At 36.9% G+C, this 19,728-nt stretch overlaps 1 protein-coding gene across 1 annotated transcript in view; it reads right to left on the bottom strand.

The window, feature by feature from the left end:
* LOC5564084 (putative fatty acyl-CoA reductase CG5065) overlaps positions 1-9,948 on the bottom strand; it is a 38,213-nt gene extending 28,265 nt beyond the window's left edge. Inside the window, exon 1 of the mRNA XM_001648359.2 lies at positions 9,818-9,948. The gene's annotated coding sequence lies outside the window, so the exon portion shown is untranslated. The remainder of the gene's footprint in view (positions 1-9,817) is intronic.
* Between the last annotated feature and the right edge of the window lie 9,780 nt (positions 9,949-19,728).

Below are 19,728 nucleotides of genomic sequence, written 5' to 3'. Positions count from 1 at the left end.
TACTTCAGATAGTTAAAACACCAACTGGCTCAATTTTAATCATCATACAACCTTCTACAATATTGTTCGCTATGGTATTAGGTAGTGTTTTTGACATTCTGGGTTTAATTGAACGAGATAAACAATTTTTATGACCCGAACAGGAGATGATGTGATGTTTCCCATATGTTTGAGCTGAAAATCCCATATCAACTTCAATTCAATTGCGCCAGCTCATGGAACGAGCAAATGAGCTGAAATTTTCAGGAAGTCTTCCTTTAACTCTAAGGAATAATCCTGGGGGTGCCCCGTCAAATTACACAACTTTATTTTTCTCTCATACTGAGCTGGGCCAGTCTAATATACAGTCAGAGAGCTGAGCAAACATTTTTTTCGGAACAAATAATCTTTATAAAATTTGTTACAAGATAGGGGTTTACAGACTTGCCAAAATTCTATAAAACTGAGCATTGGAACAAAATTGTGCCAAAAATCTAGTTTTTCCGGTTTTAAAAATGGTGTCAACCATATGAAATTAATTTTATTGATTTAAATTCATCCCAAACCATATTCATAGCATCTAGAAATATGATTGTACTGTATTTGTCTCTTTTGTTTTTCCATTTTTCCACTCATCATTGGTAAATACACAAAAATCGTCAAAAATTAAGTGAGCAAGTCAACTTTTTAGCACTAATAGGACAATGTACATAGGAGAATTTTCGTATTCTCGGCAGTTTAAGCCGATGGCGCGTGTCTTTTGGTAATTTACTATAACATAAGCAAACAAAATACGTGGCTGTCTGTTAACATATATGCGCTGCCTATTCCTCAAGAGTCCAGAGAAGTGTTTATAGAATTGTAGAATCGCCCCCAAGATATGTAATTTATATTTTTGTATTCAAGAATCGCTATTCTATGTTGAGATTCTGATCTACATCTTATCAGAATTGTATGGAAGTTGACTATGTTATAAAATTTACTTTTTATGACAGCCTGTCTTGGTAGTGTCATTCTCAAAGAACACCCAAGCCGTTCCCATAGGGGACGTTAGCCACAAGGAAGGACGTTTCGAGTATTACTGTTTCATATGGTATGCCCTCTTCAATATCTAATCCAATTTCTCTCGCCGTTCCCTTACGGTACCTATCCATCTAGTATTCATTGCTCTCTTCTCCATGCTCCCTCTTACTTCGAACAAAATGGACCGATATGCCGATAAACAAATTCAAAAGCCCAATATAACTTCCTACTTCTCCACAAAGTGTTTCGTAATTCAAGGCAGCGTTTCCTGAATTTTAGCCATGGAAACCTTGCTATGGTCTTATCCACCGGTGTACTAAATTCACTCGGACCAAAATATTTGACACTTGAGCGGGGATGGCTTCCGTATGCTCCCCACGTGTTCTGGCCCGCTCTAGTGTCAGAGGATAAGACCACTAACAAGCTTATCGTTTCATGCACGAGTTCACTATTTGACGTTTGAGCGGTGCCGTGTTATTTACGTGACCATGGCAACAAGTGAATTCGGCACCGGCCAAACGTCAAATTAGTGAACTCGTGTATTGGTCCATAATTCACAATGAACCAATGCATGCGTTCACTCGTTGACGTTTTAGCGGTGCCATGTTATTTATGTGACCATGGTAACGAGTGCATACGGCATAGCCCAACCGTCAAATTAGTGAACTCGTGCTTGGTCCATACGCCTGCAGTGGACCGATGCGCAAGTTCACTAATTTGAGGTTTGAGCGGTGCCGAATTCACAGGTTTCCTTGGTCACATAAATAACACGTTATCGCTAAAACGTCAAATAGTATTTCCCCACAACCCTTTACGCTATTAACCTTTACGTTACCGGCCTCCGACAAGGCATTTTCAAACAGCTGCCATTTCGTCAGTTTCCATTGGATTTTTTTGAAACTACCCTCAGTTTACTTTAAAAAGGTTTCAGTTATTTGTCATAAATGGACAATTCTGTATTCGGAACCATGCCGGAGATATTCCGGGTTGTACTGGGGTCACGAGGGTGCCAAATTCGGGAAATGAGATAATTTTTTTATTTATTTCAGCTACAACACTAAAGTTTTTATGTAAAACGTGAAATAATGGTCGATTGTCATCATTTCAACATAATTTGAATAAGTGGACCTTTCCGAAACATAGTAGCCGGTTCCGCCAGGGCCAGTTTGGGTACATTTCCGCTTCATGTCCAAAACATACCGTGCGACGTCTCAATCTTCATGAATTCGGGAGAACATGTCAATAAAGGAAGAATAAACTAAATTTCAAAAAAATGTCCCCAAAGAGGCCCTCGTGGAACCTGTGCCAGGAGGTCTGGAGTGGCCACATCTGTTTGTACCGATGTTTTTCTTCTTTTATTGACATGTTCTCCCGAATTCACGAGGATTGAGACGTCGCACGGTATGTTTCCGATAAAAAAAACGGAAATGTCCTCAAAAAGGCCCTGGCGGAACCTGTGCCAGGTGCTGTGGAGTGGCCACATCTATGGATATTTAGTTAATTCTTCCTTTATTGACATGTTCTTTCTAATTAGAGAAGATTGAGACGTCGCACGGTATGTTTCCGACAAAAAACGGAAATGTCCCCAAAGAGGCCCTCGTGGAATCTGTGCCAGGATCTGGAGTGGCCACATCTGTTTGTACCGGAGTTTTTCTTCTTTTATTGACATGTTCTCTCGAATTCACGAAGATTGATACGTCGCACGGTATGTTTCCGACAAAAAAACGGAAATGTCCTTAAAGAGGCCCTGGCGGAACCTGTGTCAGGTGCTGTGGAGTGGCCACATCTATTGAAATTTAGTTTATTCTTCCTTTATTGATATGTTCTCCCGAATTCATGAAGATTGAGACGTCGCACGGTATGTTTTGGACATGAAACGGAAATGTCCGAAACTGGCCCTGGCGGAACCGGCTACGATGTTCCGGAACGGTCCACTTATTCAAATTATGTTGAAATGATGACAATCGACCATTATTTCACGTTTTACATAAAAACTTTAGTGTTGTAGCTGAAATAAATAAAAAAATAATCACATTTCCCGAATTTGGCACCCTCGTGACCCCAGTACAACCCGGAATATCTCCGGCATGGTTCCGAATACAGAATTGTCCATTTATGACAAATAACTGAAACCTTTTTAAAGTAAACTGAGGGTAGTTTCAAAAAAATCCAATGGAAACTGACGAAATGGCAGCTGTTTGAAAATGCCTTGTCGGAGGCCGGTAACGTAAAGGTTAATGGATGACAACACCTATCTTTTTGCAAATCAAAATTGATAAATTAAAAATAATAATTAGATTTAAGTCAACGACAATATTGCTTGATCTTTACTAAACTCATGGATTATACGAGATTGACGGAAGCATATGACTGTTAATTTTGAATCGAATTCGAATTTACGATCCTTTGATTCGCATTAATTTTGAACTAATTTTATAAAAGCATTGCAAATATTCAGGGTTCAATATCTTCTCATATTAGTTTTTCATATGCATTGATATGGGGTCATACACAAATTACGTCACGCTCCAAGGGGGGGTCGAGCCAAGCGTGACAAGCCTTACAAAATTTTCGGAGGCTCCATACAAAAAATGTGACAAAGGGGGGGGGGTCGAAAAAGTTGGAATTTAGCGTGACTTCAATTATTTTACGGATTTCTGTGAAATCTCAACAGCTGAACGGTTCGGTAAATTGAAGGAGTACGGTAAATTTTTACAGTATTCGGTAAAAATTCATCGGAATCCGTAAAATTCCGACGAAGTTACGATGCTTTATTTCACCGAACTGTTCAGCTGTTGAGATTACGGTGAAATTCCCCGATTTCCGGTAAAACGAGCTTTGTTTGATACCTATGCAAACATTTTTTTGTTTGACTATGTTTGCAACAGGTAAGGCACAGAACTACTTGGGCACCTTCATAATTTAACTTTACATGGGAGTTACTCTCGATCATATTGTCGGATAGTTCGTAAGCAGATGCACTGTCATACACTATAGCTAATTATGAGCTCAATAAAAAAAACATTAACAAAAAGAGCCTGGAATAGGATTCGGCTTCATATACTCCTGGAGAATTAAAATATTATTATCGAATTTAAAGCTCAAATTTTTTGGAGCACAATTCTGTAGTACTAAACATTTTTTGTGTTGAAAACTTGATCGATAATTACCAACAGCAAGTGACCAATCTATCAAGTTTTCAGCTTATACAAATGTTTGGTTCTCCAAATTTGCGTCCTTATTTTTTTTGTTTTGGATTCGATTCATCTTTCCCTTAATGAAATATTGGTCTACATAAATATATTACTTCACGATTTTCGTAGGAATTTAGGGTCGATTGAAGCGTGTAAAAAAGTCCAAATATCAAACGGACTGATGATGACGAACAGGTGCTCCGCACAACAATTTTATTTCAAAAAGTGCTCCGCGAGCCTGAAAGGATGAAAACCCCTGTACTAGAATATTGTCAATGCACTCGATTTAGGGCAAATTTTCGGCATATTTGTTAAATTGAAGACGATATTGAAACTTCTGGGAAAAATAGAAGAAACTCCCACTACAGGGAAAACAGCTTTAAATTTTACTTCTAGGCACCATCCACAAATTAGGTAACGCTGAAAGGAGGAGTAGGCTAAAGCATACGGCTCATACAACATTTAGAGTTTTGTTCATGAGAATTGTCTTAAATTAATTAATTAATTAAACGAAAATACTACAACAGTTTTGAATGACACTGCAATTAAAAAATACGTAGCGCTGGAATGGGGAGAGGCTAAAGCGATACGGCTCATACAACTTTTTTTTAATACAAAAAGCGTTACGGAGCAGGGAGATGATTTGAAACATATCAATTTTGGCGTTACGTGATAAATGAATGCTGCCCTTTGAAATTCATATATTTGTAACAGTATTACAAGTTAATGCAAAACTATTATTTCCAGGAAAACAGAAAAATATAACTGTCAATTTGGTTAACGATTAAACTCAATGTCTGCAGCAAATGAGCAAGTAATAAAAGAAGCATTTTGTAGATGTAATATTATATCAATTTTGATGGTGACCATCTTTGAATTCTAGCAATATTTTTATTTAAAAAAATGCTTTGGAATTTTTAAATCAAATCAACAGATTTATTATGACAAAACATACAATAATAAAATTTTTATTTTTTTGTATTTCATATGGTAGGGTGGGGGGAAAGTTTCTTTTTGAATTTTCAGCGCAATTTAAAACAAATGTTATCATTGTCGTGGTGGTACATTATATAAATTGATTGAGATTTGGTAAAGTTATGACTATTTGTTGGTGTCTAGATGTGAAAATTGTTGTTTTAGGTCTTCTTTGATTGTTTATGTGAGGGCGTAGCTAGGCAGATCGTAAGGATGCTCTAAGGTATATTTCATTTGAAAGTTTTTAATCTGTTTTTGTACCCATACTAGGGCAACAGTACGAATCAGCGGGGAAAACTATTTGACCCATATATGTTCTCACACAAAATTGCTCAAAATCTGATCAAAATTTCAACTATTCAATTATTTTTTAGATGAACTGTAATTACAATTAACTTTGCTTTAAGTAAATTTATGATCAAAATAATTTCTATTTTATGCAAACTTTTATACTGGTAGTAATCATTCCTTTAACATTAATTTGTATTTAAATAAGCGACACTAGACACATGAAATTCACACAGACCAAGTAAACATTTGAAAGAAAATCTAAAATCGGTTAACAGTTCGCTGAGAACCAACTGTCTGTAACATTGAAGTTAATTAACTCATTACGCGTGGTAAAGATGTACAAATTATGGGTGAAATTATGAAAAAAATCCACGTGCTCGGCGGGGATTTGAACCCAGGACGAAGAGCGCTTTACCAACTAAGCTATCGAGCCACTTGGTGACCCAATAACTGAGTTGTATGTGGGTTATGAAAAGTTTATAATTAATTTATTAACCATGCGGATTGGATTACCGAACAGCTCAATATAAGCGTCAATTTGTAACATTTAGTTGCCACTGTTTTCCTATTAGGGTAAATGCTCCCTAAATGGAGGTAGTTTGCTTTGCCTATAGACGTTCCGATATTTCTGATATATTGTAATTTTGCTGTCGATATTAGATATGTTTGTATTGATACTTCCTATTTAATATATCGGTTTTATCAATATTTCCTTCCGATATATCGTACACTAGTATTTGGAAGACAATTGTAGGGAATTCACCAAATATAATTTATTGTTTGTACTTGAAAATATCATTTCCTGTTTGAATTATAATATAATGTTAATGTATCTTGAAGAAATATATTTATGTCAATATTGGTCAAGAAGATACCGATAACCGTGATGGGGGTGACAATATTTCAGAAGAGTGAAAATGGGTCAAAATGTAATTTGAAATATTTCAGCAACGTTTTGAAATATTGGTGTACAATTTTCATGATGTTTTCATACCAATCTTAAAAAAATACTAGCAAAAGAAAATGAATCTCTAGTGCAAGTACATAATTTAAAATAAATCGCCGGAAAAAGCCTGAAAATAGCTTATTTTGGAGTGTCATAGAACACCAAACTTTTAGAAGGACTAATGCTATTTTAAAGTTGTTTATTAATGTTCATCATATTCATTGCAATTGGAAAGTTTTCATACTTTTATAGCCAGTGAAAAATAAACAAATATCGAACAAAAATTTCAACATTTGCAAATGCACTACCCATGAACGTATTCCCATACTGCAAATAATATTTCAAATCAAATTGCCAAAGCTTTCCAACAATAAAGCTGAATATATGAGTTTTTATCCATTCACACCCTAAAGGCTGTATTCTAAGACTTTCCTACAAATTTTACGAAACTAAGCGATATAGAAGTTTTGTTCCATTGAAATATATCATATGATATTCCGATAGGGAAAGTGTACCAGTTATGGATATTGTGTCCCTATTTGATCATATGTGTTTTCTCGAAAACTTTCACATTTTGAATATTTTTGAATGTTTCAACATCAAGATATATTTGATATCAAACTACTTAAACACACACTATGATTAAAAATTTGAAGATAATAAAATTATCCCGTATGGCGAAATAGGGAATCAATATGTCCAAACCTGGTACACCTACCCTATGCAGATATTTTGAATCAATATATCGATGGTATTGATACTTTGATTCGATAATAATCGTATCGTTTCAAACATCGGTACTTAACTATATCGGAATGTTCCTAGTTTTGACATGTTTCGCACTAAAAAATGACTAAGTGATATTTTTCTATGATGTACGATGCAAAAATGATATAAGCAATCAAATAATATTCATGAAACTTTAATCGTTGAGCTATTGAAAAGAATTATCCTGCTAAAAAAATTTGCTTCTTCTCTAGGTAAATAGTGGTGGTACAACAGTACCCTTAGTAGAGGGTCCCATGCTAAACACATACCTCCACTGAATGAACGATGTTCCTATTCGTACAAGGGTGTTTGCGGGGTAATTTTGAATAATTCGTGATTTTCAAACATTTGATTGATAGAAGGATTTGAAATCTATCGACAATAAAATCGATTTTTTCATGATTTCATCATCATATTTTAGCTGTTTTTCCTTATGTGAGCCACTAGGGTATATGGCGTGTTAATGGGCCCGTTAGCGACCTCGTTATTCGACAAGACCATGCTGAGGATCGTGAAAGCCGGTTCAGGATGTTTTCGGGTTGAAAATGAAAATTCGCAATACGCATACAATTAATTAGGCCTGCTTTTTGAATCGCGGGCCAATGATCATATCAGATTTGTTTTGTAAATTCAAATGAGAGTGATAAACATTTATTTTGAAGAGATTGAAAATAGACATTTGTTGGTCTGAAAGACTTACCGAAGATTCTATAAGAATTGTGCTCAGAATTTTGTCAAAATCTAGACTGTCCGAGATTTTATAAAATCATTCTCAGAATTCTTTCAACGATTTTGTCAGCATCTCAACTTATTTTATTATCCTGCCCAGGGTTTTCTTAGTTAGTCCCGGATTTTGTGAGAATCCTGAGGATTCCGTCATTATACAGTCGCCTCTCCACATCTCGATATCGAAGGGACCATCGAGATAGGGAGAGATCGAGACATAGAACAAATTTTTAACGAATACTAGATTGAAAATCACTCCGTTGCCAGGAAAATCAACAACAAACAGATGTCATTTCGTCTTCGCAAATTGTTTTGAATCTCTAAAATCCAGTCTAGTAACCTTTGATAATGGGCATATTGACATACGGAGAGAAAATTGGGAACGAAAATCACATCGAGATAGGGAGATATCGAGATAAGGAGGATATCGAGATATGGAGAGTGAAAATGTATGCAGGGTGAAGGGACCGAAAAAATCATCGACATAGAGAGAGATATCGAGATGTAGAACATCGAGATGTGGAGAGTCGACTGTAGTTCCATTCTAAAAGCCTGATCTAGAATCTGGAGAAGTATGTCCTGCTCAGAATTCTGTAATTCATTGAAGATTGTGGGAGAACTTTGCCCCCCAGGATAATGGATCGGATTCAGCGATGACTAGAATTCTGACTACAGGTTCTGTGACACTCTTTGCCCAAAATTTTGTGAGAATCCTGACCATATTTTAAATGTAATTTATGTGAGAATGTCTTGAATTGTATGAGTTGCTAATTTGAATTATATAATAAAAAAGTAATGTGAATAGATGTCTTGTACTCAATCCAAACTTTTGAACGATTGAAACATAAATCAACACTTAAAAACACGGATAGCCAAAGAATTACTAAACTTTAGTAATTTATGAGTATTTCCTATCTGCATCTTTTTCACTTTGTAGGACATTTACAGCAGAATGTAGTGTAGAAAGATCGAAAATCAATGTAGAATATAAATGTTCAAATTGAAGAATATTAAGTTATAACAATTAACCTTAGAATATTTAAACATCAAGTTTGTAGAGCAGCAAATGGGCCATATATGCGAAACGTCTTCAAGCTTTTCGCGGTGTACACAAAACAAAGCCGCGGGTCGTATGTTAGTCAAGCCTACAATGAATGGTCAATACTCTTAGTTAATAATTTTGGAAGTGCTCATAAGAACACAAAGCTACCAAGCAGGATCTGTCTCAGTTGGGACGTAATCGCACGTTTTCCGGCATTACACAAAAAGTTAGACACACGTGGATTATCTAAAGCTGAGATGAGCATCCAATTTCTTTCTAAATCTGTGCCATTTACAATTTCAAACCTGTTTAGGTATTGAGCAAGTCAACAACTAGAACAGGAATTTTGCGCAGATTATGTCACATATTAGCACAAATTAATTTTTCTATTACCATTGTCACAGCCCAATTATAACCTTGAGCCAAGAAGTATAATAACACATGAAGAGCAGAACTTTCGTTTTTCTTTCCTTAAATCGATCTCACATCCATTTGAATCATGCAACTCAATTTAGTTAACTGAAACTTACTAATGATTTTGAGCGCTTAAAAAACCTGTTCGGGATACTGGATACCGTACTCCGCGTTTTGATTGTATAGGATCTGTCACATTACGAAATAATCAACTTTTCAAATGCACTACAGCTTCAACACTTAGCACAAGCTGCTGTTAGCGTTTTTTTTTTCAAATCTTGCTTATTACTATATTGTCTTATTTGTATTCACGTTTTAGCAATACAAAGTTGAGTTGCACACATTTTCACTGTTTGCATTGTTACATATAATATAACTTCTCATTTGTGAAAACTCATGAAAAGCAATGACTACAAAGCACCAATATCGGTAGAACACAGAACTCGAACTCATACAAACCTTTGTTTATTAAGCCAAATACGCAAAGCTAAACAACACGCGCAAAACCAGTCACGATCACGAAACCCGACCACGTTTGGGCGTCTGAACAGCGCAAAGTCGTTGACTCAACTGATCAGACGGAAAAACTGTAATAGAAATGGTTAGCCTTGCAAGCATGCTTGTTGGATCTGTTTGGAAAGGAAACGGTGCGCAGCAGTACAAAGTGGGGGTCATAAAAGGGATGAAATTCAATACGCGTAAGTAGTAAGCTTCACGAAAGAACAGTGCAAAAAATGCATAGGGAAAGCTCCGAAACAAGCTTTTACCGCAACTAGTATAAGTTTTTTTCGTTATAACGAAATAAACTTTAGATGGAGCTGTTAATTTATAGCACTCATAGAAATTATAGTGCACTATTTATGGCTATCCATTATGGAATAATCCAGCGGCACGCATACAAGAACTTCATCGTTTGGTCAATGAGGCATGCTCGAGAACACCAAGAATTGTATGCAATTCCTTCACTGTGAAAGATTTCTACCCTTTCTTTGCTTCTATAGACGGGATCAATCTTATTCTATATTATCTTGCCATTTAAATGGAACACTGGAATTTCCAACATATAACAGTTTTTCCTGATAGCCATTTGAATTTGTGGTTAATTTCCACATAACGCATAACGCTCTGTCCAAAATATGGTTTTTATCTTATTTATAGCAATATTATGAGTAGGCACACTTCGGCAGAGGTTATTTTTTTTCTGAAAGCCGATATTTTGTAATACTCAGAATAGATCTTTTACATTGAATTGACATTTTATAACATATTTTACTTTTTTAACAGTGAGCTAAATTTTTAATCGTACAACCAAAAATCCTAAAACTGAGAAAAAAATCATTTCTAATTCATTTTTGGTCTGTCTGTCTTCCCATGTTCGTATTTTCAGGGTTCCTAAAGTAAAGATGCTCCAGAACACAACATTTTAGAGGCAAATCGAGTTCTAATTAGTATATCAATCCACGCAGAAAAAGAAATACATTATAAAACCCCACAAGAATTTATTTTCCAAAAAAGAAAAAGAATGGCACTCATTATGCCGTAAGACGACGTTTTATCGTTTTCCCATAGGAAAACAATTCAATATGCGAACTTTCAAGCGCGATAAATGGTTTACGCACTAGATGGCACTTTAGGTTGATAGTTCAAAGCTCAAAATTACATTCCAATTAGACCAGCTACGGCCACCCGGCTCTCCAAGCGAGAACACAGTGGGAGACGATTTAGAAAATGTGACCACACGTCAATGCGCTCATCTTCGCTCAAAGATTATTCAAAAATTACGTTCATTATTTGGGGAGGGGGAGGTCTACGACAGTGTGTGTATCATGTATTATTTTTTTTTTTTTCATTTTTTTATATTTTTTTATATGACAGAAAAGAGAGGCGGGGGGATCTCGAAATTCCAAAATCCCAAACCTTATGCCGCAGATCCCGTTTACCAATATTGCCTAGGCGGTGGTGAAGAAATCGCTTTGGCACCGGACGAATTCTAATATTAAAATAATCGCATTATGGTGTTGGTGTTGGTGTTCAAATGAACATGATCATATAAATTTATAATCATTTTGAATGTTCAGCAATAAATACCTAGCTGAAAAATCCAGCAAAAATATGCTGATTTCAGCGAAAACATATTGTTGTGTACATTTTTAATCGTTATAGGTACCAAAAATGTACATATCTTATTCTCACCTAAAGAAACGTATCTAGGGCTCATGCTAGATTAGAATTTAACTTTCACAAATCACATTGAGGGCATTCTAGCCAAATGTTACGAATATGTGAAATATCTCTATCCTTAATTAATAGAAAATCCACAAAGCTTTTGATATTCAAACAAACAAATCAGGCCAGCCATGTTGTATGCTGTACCAATATGGACTAGCTGTTGTAATACCAAGAAGAAAGCTCTGCAGAGAATCCAAAATAAAATTTTGAAAATTATTCTGAAGCTTCTTCCCTGGTATAGTACCAATGAGTTACATAGAATATCCAATGTTGAAACATTGGAACAAATGTCAAATAAAATAATTAATAATTTCAGGCAAAAATCGTTACAATCTTTTATTGTCACGATTAATGCGTTGTATATTTACGTTAAGTTAGGTTAAGTAAATTGAAAACGTGTTTTTTTTCTCTTATTAGCAGGTGAAATCAACTCCACTGCTACGGCAAATGAAATGTAATATGTTGTTTACAAAATGTTAATAAAATCTAAAATTTGTTTTACGAAATTAGGATGATAGTTTTGTCTAATAACGCAGAACACCTAGATGTAAGAAATGAATGTAATGATTGAAATGATACTAATAAAGAAATTTAAAAAAAAGTTTTGAAGTTATGTGCGAACAAACCTTCGACGTCCATATTAATATAAACAGATACTCATGAACGATAAACGAGTTTCAATTATTCAGAATATTAATCCACACAGAAGTAAAATGCATTTTGAAAACCCACAAGAATTTATTATCCAAAGAAGGAAAAGAATGGTGCCCATTATACCGAGGTCGTATGTACACTCCCGTGCATAAGTTTGGGTTCACCCCCTAAAAAACATGCAAAAGTGTTCTGTCCATATCTCTGTTATCACACGTCCAATTGAAACTCTCTAAGCCGTATTCTAAAGGCAAAGAGTTATTCTTACTTCGTATGTATTTTTCCGAAAAACATTTTTTGAATTTTGTTTACGGAATTTTTACTTAAAGTTGTTATATTTTTCAAAAAACACACTGAAAAATCATATCTAATTTCCTCAGCATTGGATCGACCAAAATTTTAAATCAAAGTGTCATAAGAATCGTTATCTTATATTGTTTGAAGAGAGCTCATGAAATTTTGGCGGAAAAATCTGGAAAGTATTCAAAATCAAAGAAACAGTCAGTCAAGTCATCGTGCAAAAGTTTGGGTTCACCTGAACTTACTTAAATCTGTGAAATCTCAAACCAATCATGTACGCGCCATCATTTGCGCTCAAAAAAGCTTTAAACTATTAAAAACGGTTGGAAAAGGGCAGAGATATTGACAAAAATGATGTGCGTGAGGCTCAGGTGAACCCAAACTTTTGCACGATTTGCATCATACTGGTTCACCAAACTTTTGCACGATGACTTGACTGACTATTTCATTGAATTTGAATTCTTTTCAGATTTTTCCGCCAAAATTTCGTGGGGTCTGTTCAAAGAATATATGATTACGATTCTCATGACACTTCGATTTAAAATTTTGGTCGATCCAATGCTGAGGAAATTAGATATGATTTTTCAGTGTGTTTTTTGAAAAATGTAACAACTTTAAGTAAAAATTCCGTAAACAAAATTCAAAAAATGTTTTTTGGAAAAATACATACGAAGTAAGAATAACTCTTTGCCTTTCGAATGCGGCTTAAATAGTTTCATTTGGACGTGTAATCACAGAGATATGGACAGAACACTTTTGTATGTTTTTCAGGGGGTGAACCCAAACTTTTGCACGGGAGTGTAAGCCACCTTTTTATCGTTTTCCTATGAGAAAATAATTTAAAGCGCGATAATTGTTTTATGCACTAGATGGCACTGCAGGTTAATTTTTTGCATGAATAGCATTTATACCAGTTTCATAAGCGTGTGCACAATGGGACAATTTAATTTTGCAAAATGTGACCACACATTGGGCCAGAATCGATAAGTGGAAAAAATACTATGGAAAAGATTTTTAGAGCATAAGGGTTTTCGGGAAAATTGTTGACATACGATTAGGACTACATTTCGACATTGCATGACATTAGGGTGGTCCCACACAATATGATTGTTTATTCTCGAGAATTTCAAAATAACGTTGCTGATGCACCCCTGAATACGTCCGAATACGAACGATAGCATGTTATACAATGTAAGGGCCCATCCACAAATTTCATTACGCTGAAGGGGGTGGGTGGGTGTCTTCGTGCTGTTACGGCTCATACAAAATTTGTAAAACGTTCATACAAAAAGCGTTACAAGGGGGTGGGTGGGTGTCGAAAATGGCCATTTTTGGCGTTATGAAATTTGTGAATAAACCCTAATCGTTGGGGAGCATGAGCACTCCGTGATTAACCAGAATAATCATTGTACAATATTATTGTACAAAGAACCAACAGACAGAACTTGGGAGTATTTTATCTTCTTCAGGGTACAATTTTAGGAATTCCAAACATTTAAAGTCAATAACGGCGCCAGCCACGTCCTGATGGTCATCGGGAAAGGGAAGTAATGTTATTGTCGGCGCGGTAAAAAGTTAGAAGTGGTTCCTCGCCGAAGTTGGATTTTTCTCAAAACCTATGGGAGATACCTAACTTCGGAAGTGGTTCATTCGATTCGCATCTGGATGCGCTCGAATGCGCCCTACTTCCGAAGTAGGGTAGGGGGACTGGGGGTAGTTTGCCCATGTTAAGGAAAACAGCAATTTTATATGTAAAAACATTATTTTTTGCTCTTGTTTTAATGATGGTCGGATAAACAAACATTTTTTCTATCAAATAGTAGAAACAGCTATCCATTTTAGCTTTTCTGAGTTTTATAAATGATTTTTTAAAAATTCCGCCAAAATTTCGTGGGGTCTGTTCAAAGAATATATGATTACGATTCTCATGACACTTCGATTTAAAATTTTGGTCGATCCAATGCTGAGGAAATTAGATATGATTTTTCAGTGTGTTTTTTGAAAAATGTAACAACTTTAAGTAAAAATTCCGTAAACAAAATTCAAAAAATGTTTTTTGGAAAAATACATACGAAGTAAGAATAACTCTTTGCCTTTCGAATGCGGCTTAAAGAGTTTCATTTGGACGTGTAATCACAGAGATATGGACAGAACACTTTTGTATGTTTTTCAGGGGGTGAACCCAAACTTTTGCACGGGAGTGTAAGCCACCTTTTTATCGTTTTCCTATGAGAAAATAATTTAAAGCGCGATAATTGTTTTACGCACTAGATGGCACTGCAGGTTAATTTTTTGCATGAATAGCATTTATACCAGTTTCATAAGCGTGTGCACAATGGGACAATTTAATTTTGCAAAATGTGACCACACATTGGGCCAGAATCGATAAGTGGAAAAAATACTATGGAAAAGATTTTTAGAGCATAAGGGTTTTCGGGAAAATTGTTGACATACGATTAGGACTACATTTCGACATTGCATGACATTAGGGTGGTCCCACACAATATGATTGTTTATTCTCGAGAATTTCAAAATAACGTTGCTGATGCACCCCTGAATACGTCCGAATACGAACGATAGCATGTTATACAATGTAAGGGCCCATCCACAAATTTCATTACGCTGAAGGGGGTGGGTGGGTGTCTTCGTGCTGTTACGGCTCATACAAAATTTGTAAAACGTTCATACAAAAAGCGTTACAAGGGGGTGGGTGGGTGTCGAAAATGGCCATTTTTGGCGTTATGAAATTTGTGAATAAACCCTAATCGTTGGGGAGCATGAGCACTCCGTGATTAACCAGAATAATCATTGTACAATATTATTGTACAAAGAACCAACAGACAGAACTTGGGAGTATTTTATCTTCTTCAGGGTACAATTTTAGGAATTCCAAACATTTAAAGTCAATAACGGCGCCAGCCACGTCCTGATGGTCATCGGGAAAGGGAAGTAATGTTATTGTCGGCGCGGTAAAAAGTTAGAAGTGGTTCCTCGCCGAAGTTGGATTTTTCTCAAAACCTATGGGAGATACCTAACTTCGGAAGTGGTTCATTCGATTCGCATCTGGATGCGCTCGAATGCGCCCTACTTCCGAAGTAGGGTAGGGGGACTGGGGGTAGTTTGCCCATGTTAAGGAAAACAGCAATTTTATATGTAAAAACATTATTTTTTGCTCTTGTTTTAATGATGGTCGGATAAACAAACATTTTTTCTATCAAATAGTAGAAACAGCTATCCATTTTAGCTTTTCTGAGTTTTATAAATGATTTTTTAAAAAATGCTTGCTTAACTGCATATGTATTGTTTTGCGGGGTAAAACGCCCCGCTTCAGTTCGGCGTTAGCCATGCTGTAAACGTACGCACACAATCATGCTTGTTTATAGGTTGCATACATCCGGGCGTTTGTTCAGATGTTATTGTTCAATAATAGTATACATGCTGATGCGACAAATGTACATTTGTAAGGTTCCAAATTACGCGTAACTTCAATATGGCATTACGTTTGGTAGTATTTGAATTCAAACGGCTGTTTTGGTGTTATGAAATAGGGGTGGGCGTTTTGCCCCCAGAGTTGATTAAAGTTTAGGTCCTTCAATAAGCTTTTTAAGGACATATTCAACATATTTTTTGCATGTTATACAAACTATGACAGTGCACAAGTTGGCTCCCGGCGATAGTTTTAGAAATTTGGTTATTTATCGACCTAAAATTTGACCTTGAAGATCGCACAAAATTGCAACGAAAATAGCGAAAAACGTTTTTATACGTTTTTTACGATTTTCTTGAGAAAAACACATAAAAATATATTAGGAAAAGCATTTTTATCCATTTTCTATAACATAGGGTGAAAAAAAGTATTCTAAACCCCACCGTTCGCCCAAATCGAGGGTGGCGCGTTTTGCCCCCTATGGGCATATTACCCCCAGTTCCCCTATCTTGCATAGATTCCGAGAAAAATCCAACTTCGGCGAAATGCATTTTCTAACGATTGGCCGAACTTACAATAGTATGACATCCATTGTTACTAAATACCGTCTGCGTCTTCATGGTTGTCACGGGAAAGAGATTTTCTAAATACCAAAAAAGGACATCTGTTGTGTTGTGTTTATGTTACGGTATGTGTAAAGTTCGTTGAACAAAGGAAAAATGTTTGCGATATTCACTATTATAGACAGAGTATACCTCTGAAAGTAATGAGGCCAAATAAAACATGTTAGGGTTTTTGTCCTATAATGGAGGTCCCAGGAATGGTGTTGAAATTTAAATTGTATTTTTTGTGTCCGGACACGAAATATTATTGTATTTACATACTATTATTTAACTCGAGCACAATGAAAAAAATAAAATAAAAATAAGACACATTTTCAACATAAGTTTAAAGCTCTACCTTTGACACATTTTTGTAGTATTTCGTTCTATTATTGCGGTAGTGCCGTCCTATTATTACGATATACCAAAAACATATATTTCATTACATTCAGCATGCATTCAATGTCACACAATATTAAAATTGTGTTCCCTACGTCTTTATGATACTGCCTGATACTATCAGTTTGTGCGACTTTGGATCACATTTTTGGCATAATAAAACTAAAGTCTTGTTTCTTCTCCAAAGTTTCGATCAAATATTTTTACTATGTGCGCAGAGTAGTAACCGGTCTTTGGCGATACTTCTCCAGCTGTCCCGAATATTTAGGGTCGCCATGTCCTCTTCCACTGCATACAGCCAGCGTATTCGCGGTCTTCCACAAAGTCGCCGACCTTTACCAAGTTTTTATCGCAATTCTTTCTTCCGACATTCGCACTAAGCGACCAGCCCACTGAAGTCTGTCGTATTTCACACGCTTGATAATATTCGCATCTTTGCACACTGTACAACTCGTGATTCATACGTCTGCGCCACACACCATTTTCGAGTTTCCCACCGAGTATTGTCCGTAGCACTTTACGCTACAAAACTTCGAATGCTTTCCGGTCTGCCTCTTTCAACGCTTACGCTTCGTGCCCGTAGAGAGCCAGCGGAAGAATCAATGTTTTATACAGGACGAATTTTGTTTCCGTTTGCAAGTTTCAGGACCTAATGTAAACGAACTCTTCAACAACTTCAAACACATCCCTATCACACATTACCTTAGCACTTAAACAACCAGGCCTGTCTCTATCTCAATCTTCAACCATGTACTTCGTTTTGGTAGAATTAATGTTCACGCCTATCCTCGCTGTCTCTCTTTTCAGAGGCACGAAGGCCTCCTCCACTGAACTGCGATCGATTCCAATAAGGTCGATATCGTCCGCAAAGCCAAGGAGCATGTGCTTCCGTGTGATGATAGTGCCATTTCGCTGCACGCCGGTTCTCCAGATGGTGAGTCTACAAGTTATACTCCCAGAATTTATCTAGGATCATTCGCAAGGTAAACATCTGATCCTTTGTCGAGCGGCCCTCACGAAAACCAGCTTGGTATTCGCCGACGAAGGACTCCTCGAGCAGTCTCAGTCTGTTAAACAGGACGCATGGCAGCATTTTGTACGCCGAATTGTGCAGGATAATTCCTCTGTAATTGACACACTCCAGTCTGTGCCCTTTCTTGCAGATTGGGCGTATGAGGCCATCCGACCAATCGTCCTTCCATACCTTCAAAAGTACTCGGTGGATCGACTGGGAACGCTGGCGACATCCATGTCTGGCACTCTTCATCGAACCAATCGTTTCGTCTTCGTCGTTGACCAGTGCCAATCATTCCAGAACCGTTGATTCTTCCCAAGTGCTCGTCTAGCTGCTGGCGGTACTATGCAGCTACTTGATCAGTCGACAAGCGTTGGATATTCATGCGCAGTGTCCTGTTAGTTCTGGAACTCGTGACGCTAGAATTTCAGCTATGACGAGATAATGATCCGAGTCGATATTAGGGCCTCGGAAGGTGCTGTGGGGCCCAGATAGCCGTAGCGGTAAACGCGCAGCTATTCAGCAAGACCAAGCTGAGGGTCGTGGGTTCGAATCCCACCGGTCGAGGATCTTTTCGGGTTGGAAATTTTCTCGACTTCCCAGGGCATAGAGTATCTTCGTACCTGTCACACGATATACGCATGCAAAAATGGTCATTGGCATAGTAAGCTCTCAGTTAATAACTGTGGAAGTGCTCATAAGAACACTAATCTGAGAAGCAGGCTTTGTCCCAGTGGGGACGTAACGCCAGAAAGAAGAGAAGAAGAAGGTGCTGACATCCATGATATCTGAGAAAATGTCGCCCATCAACCAGCACGTGGTCTATTAGGGAGCAGGCATCGCCACTCGGGTGTGGCCAGGTGTGTTTGCGGATATTCTTTCGTGCGAAGTAGGTGATTGCTATCCCTCTAGCAGTAGCGAAAGTTACAAGCCGCAGTCCATTATCCTTGGTAACGGAATGGAGGCTTTCTGTTCCAATGACGGGTCGGACGAAATCTTCTCTCCCGATCTGCGCATTTGCGTCGCCGATGACTATCTTGACATCATGTTTTGGATACTCTCTGTGGGCCTTATATAGGCTCTCATAGAACTAATTCTTCATGTCATCGGGCTTATAGTTTGTTGGCGGTCCCAGGCATGGAGTTGAAGAACTTGCCTTTCTTTCTCAACATACAAATTTGATCGCTTACCGGTTTCCACCGAATAACTCGCTTCATCTGCTTCCCAATCACTATGATATGGTGAGACGTCTTGGGTTCTGACCTGTTCTGACTACCGATATTTAAATTTAAAGGTTTTTCGGATAAAAACGGACAAATCAAGAAATGACGGTTGATAGTTTTGAAAAACAAAAAATTTGACGATAAAACTACAAACTACAATTCAAAATTCTTGAAATAGGTACTTCAATTTTGAGAGCCAATGAAGACTTGCAAATAGCAAAGAAAGAAGAAAAACATACAAATAAAAATATTGATTATCAGTGAAAAAACATGATTTGTGGAACATGACTCCATTTGAACAAATGTCTGCCCAGTAAACACAAACTCGTATACAATAGCGCATATGAGTACAAATGTGATGGCGATATACGTACCTTTTGCATGCAGCCTAATGGCGCATGTACGTATATCGCCTCCACTTTTGTACCGTAATCCGGGGTAACATTGATCATTTTTCTGAATGTTTCTTCAATATTTCGTTTGAAAATGCAAATGTTGCAGGTTTTATATTTTTAAAACAAGTA

The sequence above is a fragment of the Aedes aegypti genome, chromosome 2, assembly GCF_002204515.2.
Source record: "Aedes aegypti strain LVP_AGWG chromosome 2, AaegL5.0 Primary Assembly, whole genome shotgun sequence".
Taxonomy (NCBI): Eukaryota; Metazoa; Arthropoda; class Insecta; order Diptera; family Culicidae; genus Aedes; species Aedes aegypti.
Note: the sequence above shows the minus strand (reverse complement) of the source record. Positions and strands in the feature narration are given on the sequence as shown.